The 11,516-nt window shown below is 55.1% G+C and overlaps 1 long non-coding RNA gene across 1 annotated transcript in view; it reads left to right on the forward strand.

Annotated features, from left to right (window-relative positions):
• LOC122213801 overlaps window positions 1–10,299 on the forward strand; it is an 18,904-nt gene extending 8,605 nt beyond the window's left edge. Inside the window, exons 3-4 of the long non-coding RNA XR_006199637.1 lie at window positions 8,352–8,616; window positions 9,611–10,299. This is a non-coding gene — a long non-coding RNA (uncharacterized LOC122213801). The remainder of the gene's footprint in view (window positions 1–8,351; window positions 8,617–9,610) is intronic.
• Window positions 10,300–11,516: the final 1,217 nt, after the last annotated feature.

The raw sequence follows: 11,516 nt of genomic DNA on the forward strand, positions 1-11,516 counted from the left end.
CGTGGGGTGGGGTGGGGTCTCTGAAGCGCCGGAAGGAACAAGAAAACAAATTGGTATCTGTGACTGTGGTTTTTCCGACAGTGACCACACTAGCACCAGGCGGTAGAGCTTTCTGAGACGCTGGGAATGCTCTGGAATTCTGTGGCATTCAATACGGTGGCCACCGGCGCCATATGGCTTTTGCACATCAGGAAACTGAATGTTCGCATCTAAGTAACCAAGTGCAGCTAGTCAGATTCTCAAGTGAGTCTGAGACACCGCGAGGATTAAGGCAACCAGCCACAACAGCTACACGTTTCACCTCGGCTGCTGGCCTTTTTTTCCTACCCGTTCGCGTTCCTACTCATTCACTCAGCCATTTTTCTGGAGCTGCTGTGCTGGGCGTTGGGGACAGTGAGTAAAACAGATCCCAGCCTTGGGATCTGTTGGCAGTGACAGACAATAAACGAGAAATGAGTGAAATACATAGTAGGTCGGGGGGTGGTGTTACTGAGAAAAGCAAAGGACTGACGATGGGAGAACGGGGGTGTGATTTTTAATAAGGTGGTCAAGGGAGGCCTCCCAGATTGGCCTCTTAATGCAGAAGCGAAGGAGAAAAGGAGAGACCCCCCCCCCCCCACTAGAGATCCGGGAAAACAGCACGTTCAAAGGCCCTGAGGCAGACCATGTTGGTAAGTTGGAGGCCCCGCCAGGAAGTTGATGAGGGGGTAATGGAGGATAAGAGTCCTGGGATGGATAAAGCTCAGAGAGGTTAAGTGAGTTGTCTAAGGTCACACAGCTCAAGAGTCACTGGGAGTAATGTCTGGTAGCACAACTTTTGAAGGAAAGGAGAACAGCCATGCCCACCTTCTTCCCTAGTGTGGTGCTCAACCCCCACGTTCAGCTCTCCGCCAGTGCAATCCGGGGCGTTGGCCATTGCGCATGTGCGTATGTGGGTGGGGGAGGGGACCGCACCACCAGCAGCAGCTACACGACCAGAGGCTTAGTGCTCGCTTTTCGGCACCACTGCCGCCTCCTCCTGGCAGTCTTCCTGCCCACCTCCTCAGTCTCCCCCAGGCGAAGGCTCCCGGACAAAATAGAGGATGTCCACTTCAATTTGAACTTCTGGTCAACCAGAAATACATTTGGGGGGGGGGGGTATAAGTATATCCCGTGCACTATTTGGGATATACTCAGCGTTCAAAAATGATTCCTTGCTGACCGGAAATTCAAACTGAGCTGGGCATCCTTTTTATTTTTCTGTTTTTGTTTTTGCTAAATCCGACAACTCTACCCCCAAACTCACATCCCTCTCTCTGCCCCAGCCACGTCCTCCCTCTGTCACCTCCTCGCCTGGGTGGGCTCCTTGAGGGCAACACCCGTCCAGGATTATTCCCAGGGTGGGAGGTGAGAAACATACTGTTTTCTGAGCTATTTTATTACATTATTCAAAGGCCTGCTTTAAATTTCCCCCATTTTCTGGATGAGGAAGCTGAGGGTCAAAGAGGTGATGTTCCAGGTCGAAAAACCAGAAATGGGTAGTCGGAATTTGTCTGAGATCTCAATGTACCCTCCTCCTCCTCCTCCTCCTCCTCCTCCTCCTCCTCCCGGCTTCCCCTTCCTCTTCTCCAGGCACACTTTCCAGTGGAAAAGCTCTGAAAACTCCCATTCTTTTGCGCCGAGCCCAGAGGAAGGAGAGACAGACCAGCGTTGTGCCACTAGGTGGCGCTGCTGGTCCCAGATTGGTCTCTGCTTGGCCCAGGTGTCCCCTCCATCCACAGTCTGACCCTTCCCTCCTTCCATCCATCCATCCATCCATCCATCCATCCATCCATCCATTTATCAAGCATCTCTTATTATGTGTGAGCCAGGTCAGGCCTGGCTGCGAGGACCTAGTGATTCATTGCATATTCAGTCATTCAGCAAACAATTATTAAGCACCTGCTGTGTACCAGGCTCGTGCTCTGCAGCCCTGGGGATTCAGCCTCTACCACCTTCAAGGCACTTATAACCCAGTAGGGAGACACTTGCCAGGGACTAGAAGGGCTGCATTCAGATTTTCACAGCACTGGGGCGCTTGAGTGGTGCGGTGGGTTAAGCGTCTAACTCTTGATTTCCGCTCAGGTCTTGATCTCGCGGTTCATGAGTTTGAGCCCCATCCGCATCGGGCTTTGCACTGACAGCGCAGATCCTGCTTGGGATTCTCTCTCTCCCTCTCTCTCTCTCTGCCCCTCCCTCCCCTGCTCATGCTTTCTTTCTCTCTCTCTCAAAATAAATAAACTTAAAAAAAAAAAAACACTTTCACAGCCCTAAGGCACTTTGGGGTCCCTCCCTCCATGAAAAAAATATTGCAAATGACCTTTTACAACTGCCCTGGTATTGCATTCATTCTTTTCTCCTGATTTTTAAGATAAGTTGAAAAGAACCATTTCCACGGGCCCTTAAAAGTGTCATGGGTCCTGGGTCTCCTGGGTCTGACGAGTAAGTTGGCTCTGGTGCCCAAGGGTAAAAAATAGAGGCGATTGGGCCGCGTTGGAGCTACACAGGCACAGTGGAGCCCAGAGGAGGGCTGGACCCAGGCTGTGGGTGGTCCTGGGAAGCCTCCAGGAGGGTAATGTCTAGGCCGAGTCCTGAGAGAGAGGAATCAGCGTCAGGCAGGTGAAGGCACTGGACAGGTATTCCAGGCACAGGGAACAGAGAGTGTGAAGGTGCAGAGCGAGAGGCTGGAGGGTAGAATGTGGTGGGGGCAGGGTGTCAGCGAAGAGAGACCAAGTCCGACAGTTCGGTCAGGGCCAGGCTGATAGGAGCCCTGAGGACATCGGGGAGCCACAGAAGGTTCTGAAGCATGGTCAGCAAGGGCGGGTGGGAGGGAGCATTGGAAACTGTCTTGGGCCGCCTTATGGATAAAGGAAATCAGGAAGGGGAAAATGAGCTCACCTGCTTGAGGGAAGTCTTACAGAAAAGGTGGAAGTCATAGAAAGGAGGAAAGGGCAATACAGGAGGACATTCCAGGCACCGTGATGAATTGCTCATTCAGGAAGTGTGTATTAAACACCTCTTGTGTGCTTTGCTGAACAGCGGTGAAACAGAAAACGGCCGTCCGGATGAGGTGTACTCCGGGCAACAGGAATACCTGTGCAAAGGTCCTGGGGCAGCACTGGACTGCCGTGTTGGAAGAAGGGCGAAGAGGCCCACCCAAGTGGCCAGAGCAGAGCAATCCAGGGGGGGAGAGAGGGAGGGGACGAGGCAGGTAGGCTAGGGGAGGACCTGGGCTTACACCCCGGTAGGGTGGGGAGAGGCGGGGGTGGGAGCCCTGGAGGGCTGTGGGCGGAGAAGAGGGGCACCTGACTCAGGTGGGGGGGCATAGCTGGGGTCTTGAACAAGCAGGAAGCTTTTGGGCAACCACGGCTCCTTCTGGGAGAGGGGGCTGGGAACCAGGAGTAGGGGTTGCTTGGAGCCCTGCTGAGGAAGGGGCTTCATCAAGCAGAAGCTTTTGGCCTTTATCGTTGAAACGGGGGATTGAGAGGAGGGAGGCCCTGTTTAGGTCTCTGGGGAGGGGGGTGGAGTCTTCAAGAGGCAGAGAAAGGCAGCGGTGAGGGCAGGGCAGGCGGGAGCTGATGGCCCATGACCAGGCCTGCAGGGAGGGTGGGGGTAGGTGGGAGAGACCACGGCAGGGAGTGGACAGGCCATGGTTCAGAAGGTGAGGTTGACTCGCGCCTGTGGCGAGGGACCCAGGGAGGCGGAGGCCACCTAGGCCCTCCCCGGGGCTGGGACCAGCGGAGGAACGAGTTTGGGAGGGCGTTGGCGAGTTTAGTTTTGCCTCTTTGAGAGCCCGTGGGTTGCAGATTTATCGAGTAAAATTACAGGATACCCAGTTAAATGTGAATTCCAGATACACAATGAAGAGTTTTTAGCATAAGTATGACCCCAATATCGTAAGGGACCTACTCATGCTAAGAAATGTTAGTTTCGCTGCGCGTCCTGTATTTTTCCTGGGAGCCACACCCCAGCCGAGCAGACCTGCCTACGTCTTCCCCAGCGACGCCAGTGGCTGGACAGTCTGACCAACTGTGGCCCGATGGCCAGAAGGCAAGGTTTTGTCTCCTTGTGCCGGCTCGCCGCGGGAAACCGGGGGTCTTTTAACATGCAGGCCCTGGCCTGTCCCCGCCCCCCCCCGCCCTCATGGCGCCAGCTGCCCGCGGTCCCCTGCACGGAGGTACGGGCTTGGGGGGAGGGGAGCAGCTCTGAGACCCACTGTCCCCTGGGCCGGCCCCTCCCGGGCCGGTCAGGTCCCACTGGGCACCGCCAGCCCCAGAATGCCAGGCCGGGGGTCCCGGCAGAGGGAAGGGCTCCGTGTGGCCTCTTTCCACCCAGCTCTGGTGGCCCGTCCAGCTCAGAGCCAGACATCTGAGGCCCCCTGGCCTTTCTGTGAAGTCCTGCAGGCAGAGCGGGCTGACTTCCTCGTCAGAATGTGCCGGAAGGACAGAGGCCTAGGGGCGGTTGACCAGGAACTAGATCCCTCAGGGCCGCAGCCACCCCCTGCTGCCCCTACACTGAGTGGCCTTGTCTGGGGTGGCCAGGCCCAGCAGCTCAGGGCCTGGCCCGCCAAGCGTCAGCTGCCAGGATGTGCCAGTCACGTTGGTGGGGAAAGAACACCCCGTTCTTGGCTCTCCCGGCTGCCCCTTTGTTCACAGGCAGAGGTGGGGGGCTGTTGTCCTGGCAACCGGCCCCTTCCCCCTCGAACAGTCCCTTGAGGTGAGGAGTGGAGGCACCTGGGATCTGGGGGTTCCGGCCAGAGAGGGTCTCCTGTCACCCAGGATGGCAAAAGAACACCCCCCCCCCGCCAGCCGGCCCTGCCCGCTCAGGGCTCACGTGTCCTGGACACGGGGGAGGCCAGGTCACCCCTTGGGATCGGAATGCCGGAGGTGGCAGCAGCAGGGGGGAGGACATTCCCAGCGGGGCAGGCTCCGTGGTGGCAGCTGCTGGGCCCCGCCTGTCCTATGTCCCCTGAGTTGGAGGCGGCAGCTGGTGCAGCGGCTTGGGTTCCTGGGGGGTGGGGGGTGTTATTTTGGGGGTGGGGGCGAAGGAACGTGAGAAGCACCTCCCCCCGGGGCAGGAAGTGGGGTGGTCCCAGCTGTGTTCTCCCGTTGGCCCACCTGTCCCAGTGGGTACCACAGGCCACCGCACAGGAAGTGTTCCCAACGCCCGCCTGTGTGGTCTCCTGAATCTGGGGCCCAGAGGGGAGGCAGCCGACGGCGGCGGCGGGGAGGGGGCAGGAGCCCCGCCGCCATTGTGCGTCAGAATCTTCCAGAAGCCCCCAGCTGCGGTGACAAAAGTATCCGGGGGGTGAGTGCTTACTTTGGCCGACGCGTTTATAGACGTAGGCTGTTTGATCCTGCATCTTTGGGAAGGAGGGACGAATGATGAACTCGAGTTTTACAGGTGGGGATACTGCGGCTCAGAGACGGAAGTGACTCAGCCAAGGTCACACAGCATATAAATAGCAGAGCTGGGAATCTCATTAGCATTGACTCTATCAGATACACTAACTACACATAGACTTCAGACCCTGTAACGCGGACAGGGGTTTTGCCACCTGGGGCAATGCTGCCTTCAGAACTCTCGGGGATTCTGACTCCACTTGGGGTGTCTGGAGATATTTGGAGTTGTTCCTACTCGGGGTGCTCCCGGCGTGGAGGGGGTGGGGCCAGGGATGCCGCCCAGCCCCCACAGTCCCCAGGGAAGCCCCCACAGAGAGTGATCCAGCCCCACATGTCAAGTTGTGCCACGGTGAGCGATGACAATTCACATTTAAAAGCCGTCATGGTGAGCATCAGTAGTCACATTATTTTAAGTGTAATCATTCCTTACAGATTGTACAGATGAGAAAGCCCACGTCCGGAGAGCCTGTGGCTCAGACTCCCAGCCCTGCTCAGGCACCGCCGTTCCTGGCTGCTTCCATGATGCCCTGTAAGCTTTACGGGAAAGGGCGCTGGTGCCCAGGGGAGATGTAAATGAGGACTCACACCCGCAGCCCCCAGGACGGGCTTAGACCACCCTGGGCCATCTCGTCTTGGCCACTCACTGATGCTGAGGGCCGCTGGCCGGCCGGTCACCTGCCTCAGCTCTGCATCTCTGAGATGCGTCCCTTCCTCCTTAGCCGACGCGCTGCTGAGCGGTGGTTAGGGGATCTCATCCTGGTTTTGTGAGCCTGGGCGCCCCCCTGCCCTTCTCTGAGCCTCTGCTGCCTGGTCTGTGAAATGGGGGCAGTGACGACCCTTGATGGCTGTTGTCCTGATTCACAGATGATGGAGAGGATTCAGTCCACAGCTCGGCTTGGTGCCTGGGGCACAGTGAGGACCATGTAAAGCTTGGGTATTATAGGGGCGCCTGGGGGGTTCAGTGGGTTGGGCGTCCAACTTCGGCTCAGGTCGTGATCTCAAAGTTCATGGGTTTGAGCCCCGCGTCAGGCTCTGTGCTGATAGCTTAGAGCCTGCTTCGGATTCTGTGTCTCCCTCGCTCTCTGCCCCTCCCCTGCTCATTCTCTGTCTCTCTCTGTCTCAAAAATAAATAAACACTAAAAAAAAAAAAAAAAAAGACTTGAGTATTATTATTTAAAATTTTTAACGTTTATTTTATTTTTGAGAGAGAGAGACAGAGCGTGAGCGGGGGAGGGGCAGAGACAGAGGGAGACAGAATCCGAAGCAGGCTCCAGGCTCCGAGCTGTCAGCACAGAGCCCGACGCGGGGCTTGAACCCATGGAGCGTGAGATCGGGACCCAAGCTGAAGTCAGACGTTTAACCGACTGAGCCACCCAGGTGTCCCATTATTTTTAAGTGGGCTTCATGCCCCGTGCAAAACCCAGCACGGGGATCGAACTCACAAGCCCGAGATCAAGACCTGAGCTGAGATCAAAAGTTGGACCCTCAACTGACTGAGCCACCCAGGTGCCCCTTGGGCATTGTTTTTATTACAAAAAATTCAATGGTAGTAAAATACACACAACATAAAATTTACTGTAATTTATCCTAGCCATTTTAAGTGCACAGCTCGTGCACAGCTCAGTGGCATTAAGTGTATTCACACTATTGTGCAACCACCCCCCACCATATGTCCCCAGAACTTTCTCATCTCCCCAAACTGAGACTCTGTCCCCATGAAACACTGACTCCCCGCCCCCTGCCCCACCCTGGGCTCCTACCATCCACTCTCTGTCTCTGTGGACTGGGCTCCTCTTGGGACCCCCGTGAGTGGGATCATGCAGGATTTGTCCTTTTTTGAAATTTTTTTAAAAAATTTATCTTTGAGAGAGAGAGAGAGAATGCGCATGTGCAAGTGAGAGAGGGACAGAGAGAGAATCCCAAACAGGCTCTGTGCCTTTATCACAGAGTCCGGCTCGGGGCTCGAACTCACAAACCTCGAGATCATGCCCGGAGCTGAAATCAAGAGTCGGACGCTTAACTGACTGAGCCACCCAGGCGCCCCAGGACTTGTCCTTTTTGATTGACCTACTTCACCTAGCATGACGTTCTCCGTGTTTATTGATGGTGCATCATGTATCAGGATTTCCTTTCTCTTTAAGGCTGAGTAATATTCCATTGTATGAATGGACCACACCTGTTTATCAGTTCATCCATCGGTGGACCCCCAGCTGCTGTACCAGGGTGTGATCATGGAAAGAGGAAGAGTCTAGAAGGATATTCAAGGTGGACCCAATGGGATTGGTCAAGCGATTGGTTGAGGAATGTGTTTTTTTTTTTTTAATTTTTTTTTAATGTTTATTTATTTTTGAGAGAGAGAGACAGAGTGTGAGTAGGGGAGGGGCGGAGAGAGCGGGAGACACAGAATCGGAAGCAGGCTCCAGGCTCTGAGCCGTCAGCCCAGAGCCCGACGCGGGGCTCGAACTCACGAACCGTGAGATCGTGACCTGAGCTGAAGTCGGACGCTCAACCGACTGAGCCACCCAGGCGCCCCTCCATAATGTTTTGACACTCCTTTATTTAAAAAAAAAAATTTTTTTTATGTTTATTTTAGAGAGAGAGAGAGAACATGAGCAGTGAGGGGTCAGAGAGAGAGGGAGACACAGAATCGGAAGCAGGCTCCAGGCTCGGAGCTGTCAGCACAGAGCCCGACGCGGGGCTCGAACTCACGAACTGCGAGATCATCACCTGAGCCGAAATCGGATGCTTAACCGACTGAGCCCCCCAGGCACCCCGACACTCCTTTGCAAAGGTGGAGCCTAATTCTCTTCCCTGTGAGTGTGGGCTGGACCGAGTGAGTTGTTTCTTACAAACAAAATATGGCAGAAGCGATCGTGTCCAACACTCTGAGACTCGGTCACAAAAGTCACCGTGGCCTCCCTGCTCTCTCAGATCACTCGCTCTGGAGGAAGCCAGCTGCCGTGTTTCGAGAACACCCAAGGAGCCCAGGTGGCGAGGAACTGAAGCCTCCAGCCAAGAGCCATGTGGGCGGGGCTTCTCCAGTCATCACAATTCTGTTTTGAGAGGCTGTCTCTCTGCCTGCCGTGTGGACAATTTCGTGTTGAGAGGCTGTCTCTCTGCCTGCCGTGTGGACAATGGACGAAACGGCAGAGGTGAACGTACGCCCCCTTGGGAAGCAGCCACTGCAGTCATCCACGTAAGCACTGATGGTGGCCTGGATTCGGGTGGTGGCAGGGGAGATGGAGAGAAGTGGACAGGTTAACAGAGCTGCCGAGGAAGTAAAACAAACAGAATTTGGGAGAATAAGCGACTCAGGTAACTTCACTGTCGTGGGAGCTGAGGAGTGAACCGGTGGTGCAGGGTGGGGAGAAGGTGACGTGACCGGTTTGGCTGTGGCCACATTGAGTCCATGCCCCCCAAATGTCCAAAGGCCTCCAGAAATATAGCTACTCGTATGATAAGAGTAGACTAGGGGCGCCTGGGCGGCTCAGTCGGTGGAGAGGCCGACCTCGGCTCAGGTCACGATCTCACGGGTTTGTGAGTTTGAACCCTGCATCAGGCTCTGTGCTGACACAGCGCGGAGCCTGCCTCTGATTCTCTGTCCCCACCCCCCCTGCACCTCCCCTGCTTGTGCTCTCTCTCTCTCTCAAAAACTGAACATTACAAAAATAATCAGAGTAGCAGACGCGGAGAAATCCTAGGGTACACCAGTGGCTGGAATAAGCAAATTTCAACTTGTTATGTACTTATTGTTACTTGTTGTTTATTCAATAAAGTTTTATTCCTTGCGTTTGCACCAATCAAGCGCGAATCAAGTGTCCTGGGGCAGCTCCCCTCCAAACACTCCTCTGCAAGCAGCTGGCAGAAGGGGAGAGAGAGAGCAAGGTTCCTATGGCAAGTTTGTAGCGTGGATCTGGCCCTGAAGTGACTTCCGTCGCTTAACCAGATCAGTCACAGGGCCATTGGCCATGATCATCTTACCTCCCGTTGGCCAGGCCAATCACGTGGCCACACCTAACTGCAAGGGATACTGGGAAATGTAGTCCAGCCATGTGCCCAGGAGGAAGTAGGAAACCCTGATGGAAAATGAGCCAGTCCTTGCCAGGGTCTTATTATTGTCCCCATCATTTCTGTTATTATTTGCACTTATCGTCTGCAGAAATGACCCTTGACGGTCACCCATATTTCAGGACCCGAGGAGGGTGAGAGGTGCTGCCTGGTATGTCTGGAAGGCTTCCTGAAAGAGGAGGTATGGGTGATGTGGCTTTGAAGAAGACAGAAGCCAAAGATCTGAGAAGTGGGAGAAGAGTAAGAATCTGGCATCAGGGAAGTCGTTCCTTCGTTCCTGGCCGCGCGGAGCCTGGTGGGCCAGGGTGAGTGCCAAGGGGACCCAATGGACCGAAGTGCCTGATTTGTGTTCAGAGTCTCCTGGTTGCTTGAGGAAGCAGATTGCCAGATAAGATACAGGACACCCAGTTAAACCGGAATATCAGATAAACAACGCATGATTTTTTTTAAGCCTAAGTATATCCCAAATACGGCAAGGGGACGTACTTATGCTAAAATATTACTGTCCTTCTGGAATTCAAATTTAACGAGGCATCCTGGACTTTTATTTGCAGGGAGGACAGAATGTAGGGGAGGTCAGGTGCTGGTGACTGATGGTCATGGATGTGACATGGGCCCGATGTGCAGGCCGTATGCCCGGAGGACTTTGACGTCTGCCCTGAGAGGGGTAGCCCTGGGAGGCTGTGAGTGTAGGAGGGACAGGCCCTGACTTGGGTAAGGGGCCCTCAGACCCAACCCCGGGACTTGGCAGCCACCTGCCCCCATGGATTTCCCCGGCCTAGGGCCTTTCCCCTTCAGCAGGGCTGACATCTGGGGCCAGATCATTCTTTTTTTTTTTTTTTTTTTTTAAGTTTTAATTTAAATTTCACTTAGTTAACATACAGTGTGATATGAGTTTCAGGTGCACAGGATAGTGATTCCACACTCGTGTACATCACCCAGTGCTCATCACGACAAGTGCACTCCTTCGTCCCCATCACCTATCTCACCCATCCCCCCACCCCTACCCCCTGGTAAACAGCAGTTTGTTCTCTGTAGTTAAGAGTCTGTTGGGGCCAGATTTTCTTGATTGTGGGGGCAACCCCGTTCACTAGGGATGTCGAGCCGCATTCCTGACCCCCCCCCACTCAACGCCGGGAGCACTCGTAGTCATGACAACCGCAAATGCCCCCAGACCTCGCCCAGTGTCCCCTGGGGGCAGAGCCACGCTGGGTGAGACTCACTGGGTTAGGGGATTCCATGGACCTCCAGGAGACTCTGCATCCCATAATCATCTGACCTACTGAGGTCCTGGGATACCGCACACATTTATATACACGCATCAAGGGGCACCTGGGTGGCCCAGTCGGTTAAGTGTCCAACGCTTGGTTTCAGCCCAGGTCATGATCTCGTGGTTCGTGGGTTCGAGCCCCGCATTGGGCTCTGTGCTGACGGTGAGGAGCGTGCTTGGGACTCTGTCTCCCTCTCTCTCTGCTCCTCCCCTGCTCTCTCTCTCTCTTTCTCTGTCAATAAATAAATAAATTAATAAGTAAACATTTAAATACGCACAACAAGCGGGAGGGAGAGAGGAGGTAACTCACAAACACTGGAGGGGTCACCCTGATTTGCTCCGCCTGACCCATCGGGGATTTGTTCTGGTGTCCAATTTTATGCCCAAATGATGAACGCAAGGTTTCTCCCCCTTGGCACCGTGGACCGTTGGGGCTGGGTCATCCTCGGGGGTGAGGCCATCCTGGGCATTGCAGGACAGCGAGCCACATCTCTGGCCCCCACTCCCCCCCGCCATGCTCGGAGTAGCCCCTGTTCCCCTCCGTGGGGACAGCCCTTACGACTGCACGTCGCCGGTATGCCCAGAGGGCTGAACCACCCCAGCCGCGGACCCCAGGTCTAGGCACTGTAAGAGCCCAGCAAGGAAATGGGTCTGGAGCACCAACCGGGGCGGGGACGACTGCCAGGTCTTGTCCCTTCCCCTGGTCTTCTCCCGGCCATCGGGAGAAAGCGATACCTAAGTGGCTGCGGTGTGAGAAG

This window comes from Panthera leo, chromosome A2 (assembly GCF_018350215.1).
Source record: "Panthera leo isolate Ple1 chromosome A2, P.leo_Ple1_pat1.1, whole genome shotgun sequence".
In the NCBI taxonomy this organism is placed as follows: Eukaryota; Metazoa; Chordata; class Mammalia; order Carnivora; family Felidae; genus Panthera; species Panthera leo.